This window comes from Peromyscus eremicus, chromosome 18 (genome assembly GCF_949786415.1).
Source record: "Peromyscus eremicus chromosome 18, PerEre_H2_v1, whole genome shotgun sequence".
In the NCBI taxonomy this organism is placed as follows: domain Eukaryota; kingdom Metazoa; phylum Chordata; class Mammalia; order Rodentia; family Cricetidae; genus Peromyscus; species Peromyscus eremicus.
In genome coordinates this window covers 317,013-324,250 of record NC_081434.1, presented here as the reverse complement: position 1 = coordinate 324,250, position 7,238 = coordinate 317,013, and positions in this window count along the sequence as shown.

Genomic DNA, 7,238 nt, shown 5'->3' with positions numbered 1-7,238 from the left:
AGCTTGACTTCTTCCTTTCCAATTTGTATCCCCTTAATCTCCTTATGTTGTCTTATTGCTCTGGCTAGAACTTCAAGTACTATATTGAATAAGTATGGGGAGAGCGGACAGCCTTGCCTCGTTCCTGATTTTGGTGGAATTGCTTTGAGTTTCTCTCCATTTAATTTGATGTTGGCTGTTGGCTTGCTGTAAATTGCCTTTATTATGTTTAGGTATGTTCCCTGTATTCCTGATCGCTCCAAGACCTTTATCATGAAGGGGTGTTGGATTTTGTCAAATGCCTTTTCAGCATCTACTGAGATGATCATGTGGTTTTTTACTTTGAGTTTGTTTATATGGTGTATCATATTGACAGACTTTCGTATGTTGAACCATCCTTGCATCCCTGGAATGAATCCTACTTGATCATGGTGGATAATTGTTTTGATGTGTTCTTGGAGTCTGTTTGCCAGTATTTTATTGAGTATTTTTGCATCAATGTTCATGAGGGAGATCGGTCTGTAGTTCTCTTTCTTTGTTGTATCCTTGTTTGGTTTAGGAATCAGGGTAATTGTAGCCTCATAGAAGGAGTTTGGTAATGTTCCTTCTGTTTCTATTGTATGGAACAATTTAGAGAGTATTGGTATTAACTCTTCTTTGAAGATCTGGTAGAATTCTGCACTGAAACCATCTGGTCCTGGGCTTTTTTTGGTTGGGAGACTTTTAATGACTGTTTCTATTTCGTTAGGGGTTATTGGACTATTTAAATAGTTTATCTGGTCTTGATTTAATTTAGGTATGTGGTACCTATCCAGAAAATTATCCATTTCTTTTAGGTTTTCCAGTTTTGTGGAATAGAGGTTTTTGAAGTATGACCTGATGATTCTCTGGATTTCCTCAATGTCTGTTGTTATGTCCCCCTTTTCATTTCTGATTTTGTTGATTTGGATGCTCTCTCTCTGTCTTTTGGTTAGTTTGGATAAGAGCTTGTCTATCTTGTTGATTTTCTCAAAGAACCAACTCTTTGTTTCATTAATTTTTTGTATTGTTCTCTTTGTTTCTATTTTATTGATTTCAGCTCTCACTTTGATAATTTCCTGGCATCTATTTTTCCTGGGAGACTTTGCTTCTTCCTGTTCTAGAACTTTCAGGTGTGCTGTTAAGTCACTAGTGTGAGATTTCTCCAGCTTATTTATGTGGGCGTTTAGTGCTATGAATTTCCCTCTTAGTACTGCTTTCATAGTGTCCCATAGGTTTGGATATGTGGGTTCTTCATTTTCGTTGATCTCTAGGAAGTCTTTAATTTCTTTCTTTATTTCTTCCTTAACCCATTGGTGATTCAGTAGGGTATTATTCAGTTTCCATGAGATTGTAGGTTTTCTGTAGTTTTTGTTGTTGTTGAAATCCAACTTTAGACCATGGTGGTCTGATAGAACACAGGAGGTTATTCCAATTGTTTTGTATCTGTTTAGATTTGTTTTGTGACTAAGTATGTGGTCGATTTTAGAGAAGGTTCCATGGGGTGCTGAGAAGAAGGTATATTCTTTTTTGTTAGGATGGAATGTTCTGTAGATGTCGATTAAGTCCATTTGAGTCATGACATCAATTAAGTCCTTTATTTCTCTGTTAAGTTTCGATTTGGGGGATCTGTCCAGTGGTGAAAGTGGGGTGTTGAGGTCTCCCACTATTAATGTGTGGGGTTTTATATGTGATTTAAGCTTTAATAATGTTTCTTTTACATATGTGGGTGCCCTTGTGTTTGGGGCATAAATGTTCAGAATTGAGACTTCATCTTGGTGGATCTTTCCTGTGATGAGTATGTAATGCCCTTCTTGATCTCTTTTGATTGATTTTAGTTTGAAGTCTATTTTGCTCGATGTCAGGATGGCTACACCCGCTTGTTTCTTAAGACCGTTTGATTGGAAAGTCTTTTCCCAGCCTTTTATTTTTAGGTAGTGTCTATCTTTGAATTTGAGATGTGTTTCTTGTATGCAGCAGAAAGATGGGTCCTGCTTTCATATCCATTCTGTAAGCCTATGTCTTTTTATAGGTGAATTAAGTCCATTGATATTGAGGGATATTAATGTCCAGTGATTGTTCATTCCTGTTATTTTTTGGTGGTGATGTGTGTGTACTTTTCTTCGTTGGGGTTTACTGCTGTGGCTTTATCTATTGCCTGTGTTTTCGAGGGTGTATCTGACTTCCTTAGGTTGGAATTTTCCTTCTAGTGCTTTCTGTAGGGCTGGGTTTGTGGATAAATATTGTTTAAATCTGGCTTTGTCATGGAATGTCTTATTCACTCCATCTATGATGATTGAAAGTTTTGCTGGGTATATTAGTCTAGGCTGACATCCATGGTCTCTTAGTGTCTGCATTACATCTGTCCAGGTCCTTCTGGCTTTCAAAGTCTCCATTGAGAAATCGGGTGTTATTCTGATAGGTTTGCCTTTATATGTCACTTGGCCTTTTTCCTTTGCTGCTCTTAATATTCTTTCTTTATTCTGTACGTTTAACTGTTTAATTATTATGTGGTGAGGGGACTTTTTTGGGGGGTCTAGTCTATTTGGTGTTCTATAGGCTTCCTGTATCTTCATAGGCATTTCCTTCTTTAAGTTGGGAAAGTTTTCTTCTATGATCTTGTTGATATATTTTCTGTGCCCTTGAGTTGGTATTCTTCTCCTTCTTCTACCCCTATTATTCGTAGGTTTGGTCTTTTCATGGTGTCCCAAATTTCTTGGACATTTTGGTTCATGACTTTGTTGGCTTTAGTGTTTTCTTTGACTGATGAATCTATTTCTTCTATTGTATCTTCAACGCTACAGATCCTCTCTTCCATCTCTTGCATTCTGTTGATTATACTTGCATCTGAGGTTCCCAATCATTTTCTCAGATTTTCTATTTCCAGCATTCCCTCTGTTTGTGTCTTCTTCATTTTTTTTCTATTTCCCTTTTCAGGTCTTGGACTGTTTCCTTCATTTGTTTCCTTGATTTTTCTTGATTTTCTTTCAGTATTTTATTGTTCTCTTCCAGGACTTTTTTGATTTCTTCTAATTTGTTTGCCCTTTCCTCTAGTTGTTTACAATGTTCTTCACATTTTTTTGTCTTTTCCTCTACACGAGCCTCTAGCTTCTTCATGATGACATTCATAAGGCTATTTTCTTCTGCTTCTTCCAATTTCTGATGTTCAAGTCTAGGTGTTGGAGGAGGGCTAGGGCCTGGTGATGCTGTATTGCTATTCATTTTGTTGTATGTGTTTCTGCCTTGACATCTGCCCATCTCCTTGTGGTTCGTTCTTGGCCTTATCCGCACACTTGGTTCAGACAGAGCTGACAGATTCAGGAAGTCTCTCTCTCTTGTCCAGATGGGAGCTCTCTTGTCCAAATTGGAAGTGTGGGGCAGGATGGGAGCTCTTGTCCAGAAGGGAAGTCCGGGGGAGGATGGGAGCTCTTTTCTCTCTCTCTCTCTCTCTCTCTCTCTCTCTCTCTCTCTCTCTCTCTCTCCTCCAGATGGGAAGTCCGGGGCAAGATGGGAGCTGGGGGCTGGCCTCTAAGTCTCAGGAAGAGGCTTGGGGCTCGGGCGGATGGGCGTGGGGGCAGGGCGTGGAGACTGCAGGGTCTGCCCGGGGTCTTGGAGAAGGGGATCCTTCCCGGTGGGGCTAGAAGGGAACCTGCCCGGTGGCCAGAACCTGGGACCAAGTTGGACAGGTCTTCCCTGGAGTGGCTGGTGCCCAGGGATGGGGTCAGGGGCAGGTTAGGGGACTCACCTGTGCTTCAGAAGGGAAGTCCGGGGCAAGATGGGAGCTGGGGGCCAGCCTCTAAGTCTCAGGAAGAGGCTTGGGGCCCACTTGATTGTTTTAGGCACTCTGTAGAAGCTTCTTAATTTCATGAAGTCCTATTTGCCAAATGTGCACTAGCTTTGTTTTCTATGCAACTGGTTTCACTTTCCTGACACTAATTTATGGGTATAACAATAAGCCACCAGGTCTTGGTTTAATATTGTGTTCATTCAGCAGAATAATTATACCAGGTTCTTCCTTAGAGCATATGACTTTTCTAGGCACAGATTCTTGGCCTGATCATGATGCCAGGTATGGATTTCATCTTGTGGGCCAGGTCTTAAATCTAATCTGAAAATTTACAAGGTTCACAGATGTATAAGAGTATTAAACAGTCTCCCCCTTGGTAACATGCATAGCACCTTCCGGCACAATGAAAGCTAGCTAATAGGCATGAAGTTTCCATGTGAGTGCCAGTTCTATTTCTCCATGTTTTATGACTCAAGTATGTACTCTCTTCAGCAATGAGGTCTTACTGTTAAGTTATGAAATGGAACCAAGATAATTAGCGTAATGTTTAGGGGCCTTTGGGACCTCTCTGGCCAAGAATTCTTAAGACATAACCCCTTTCTGGCATTATGATATTTCTATATACATATGTTTATATTTTAGGTCACTCTATAGTAGTAGAATTTCTTAAGATTTTTTTTTAAAAGGACTTCAGTGGTAGTTGTCCCTTCCTGTATTCCCTCTTCTACCCTACCCTTCTATCCCCTTTAACACTTTCTGTTCTTTTGTTCTTTTTTTACCCTTTATTTCCACTGTTTTCTATCTTACCTCCCTTGAGTATCATCCTTGCTATAGCCACTTATCTTTTCCCAGTCTTGATGGGTATGCCAAATAAAACAAAACGATCTAAATATTCAAAGCTAACTTTCACAGATTAAAAAAAAATGTGATGTGTTGTCTTTCTGGGTCTTGAATACCTCACTAAGAATTATTGTTTCCAGCTCCATTCATTTATCCATTAATTTCATGATTTTGTTTTTCTTAATATACAAGATCATAAAAGAAATTATTTGGCTTTCATAAAAAGACCTCACCTTTGAATTATAAGTATAGCAGGAGAAGATTACTACATACAAAGCATGTAGTAATGTATTTGATAGTTTAATGGGAATAGTTTTAATAAAATCATAGAATAAAATTTCCCAAACCTAGAGAAAGAGATGCCCAGAGTGGCACAAACACCTACATAACACTATATAGATGAGACCAGGAAAGAAACTCCATATGACATAATGTAATTAAAACATTAAAAACACGGGGGTAGTGAAGGGCGAGGGTCGAGGGAAAGAGAGCTTGGGTGAGTGGGAGATCCCAGCTGGATCAACAACAGAGAGGGAGAACAAGGAATAGGAGACCATGGTAAATGAAGACCACATGAGAATAGGAAGAAGCAAAGTGCTAGAGAGGCCCACAGAAATCCACAAAGATACCCCCACAATAGACTGCTGGCAATGGTCGAGAGACAGTCCGAACTGACCTACTCTGGTGATGGGATGGCCAAACACCCTAATTGTCGTGCTAGAAACCTCATCCAACTACTGAGGGATCTGGATGCAGAGATCCATGACTAGGCCCCGGGTGGATCTCTGGGAGTCCAATTAGCGAGAATGAGGAGGGTTTATATGAGCGAGAATTGTTGAGACCAAGGTTGGATAAAGCACAGGGACAAATAGCCAAACGAATGGAAACACATGAACTATGAACCAATGGCTGAGGGGTCACCAACTAGATCAGGCCCTCTGAATGGATGAGACAGTTGATTGGCTTGATCTGTTTGGGAGGCATCCAGGCAGTGGGACCGGGTCCTGTGCTCATTGCATGAGTCGGCTGTTTGAAACCTGGGGCCTATGCAGAGTCCCTTGGCTCGGCCTGGGAGGAGGGGACTGGACCTACCTGGACTGAGTCTACCAGGTTGATTTCAGTCCGCGGGGAAGGCTTTGCCCTGGAGGAGATGGGAATGGGGGGCGGGCTGGGGGGAAGGTGAGTGGGGCGGGAGGGGGGAGAACAAGGGAATCCGTGGCTGATATGTAGAACTGAATTGTATTGCAAAATAAAAATTTTTTAAAAAAATTAAAAAAAATTTAATCAAAAAAAAAAAAACATTAAAAACACAAAATAAAGAAAGGCTATTGAAAGCTGCAAGAGAGAAAGAGCAAGTCACTTATAAAAATAGGCCCATCAGAATAATTATTGATTATTCAGCAGAAAACTTTTAAGGCAAAAGGGCCTAGAAAGGGCCTAAGTCATGAAAAGACAATAGTTATCAACTCAGACTATTATACCCAGCAAAAAATCTATTAAAATTAGAGGAAAAAATATAAATATAAATATCAAAAACAGGTCAAGGGATTTGTGACAACTAAGCTATCTTTACAGAGTATACCAGAAGGAATACTTCTATATGAAGATAAGAATAAACACATCTAAGAGGTCACAGGGCAACAAATAAACAATATCAAGACAGGTAATCAAAGGGATCTGAGTAAAAATCACAAAATCAACAAAATGAAAGGAGTTAATATACGTTTTCCCATAATACCTCTAATATTAATAGTTACAGTTCCATAATGAAAAAAAAAGACAAACTAACAGATTATATTAGAAAATAAAATTCTCCTATTTTATCTATTTATTCTTTGTTGATTATCTTTTTTGTAAGTGAAATAATATTGTAAACCTTTATAATATATATTTTTGTACAAATTAAAGATTTCAATATAAATTTTTCATGCATCTATTATAAACTTTGATGAAATTCATTTCCCCACATTATCCTTTCTTGTTCACCCCACTGGTCTATTTCCTCTTCCTAAACAACCATTCTGTTTTCATGTTGTGGATTTTTTTAGACACAGATTTTGTTATTTTTATGTGTCTGTTTGTTTCCCTTTATGTGACAATCTTCTAATTCTACCATTTTCCTGCCAATAGTTTATACTCTCAATAAATCTGAAAAGAAAGAATCTGGGATACAGATAGAGTTTTTAAATTATGAATGCTAAAAGTATTGATAATTAAGAAGTAAAAAGGAAAGGGTGGTTAGGAAGGGTAAAGAAGTTAGAGGAACATAAGAATGAGAGGAAAAGTATATGGGAGAGGGGAAGAAGAAATAACATTTAGGGCAAAAACAATAAAATCAGCACGGAGAAAGAAAAAAATCAATCATAAGGCCAAATCAAAGAAATTGAAAGCAACAACAAAATTAATAAAAGAATCAAAGTAATTTTAAAAATATAAATGGATTCTTATTTCCTTCCAATTGTCTCTTGTAGCTTACTCTGGATAGATAATGGCTGCTTGTCTTTTTGAGTCTAACATGTTAGAGCATAAAATGTACTTGCAGTCTCTGGTCTCTGCTCAGTCTGCTTTGAGTTGAGTGGAATTCTTATGTAGATGTCCTACACATGGAGGTCCC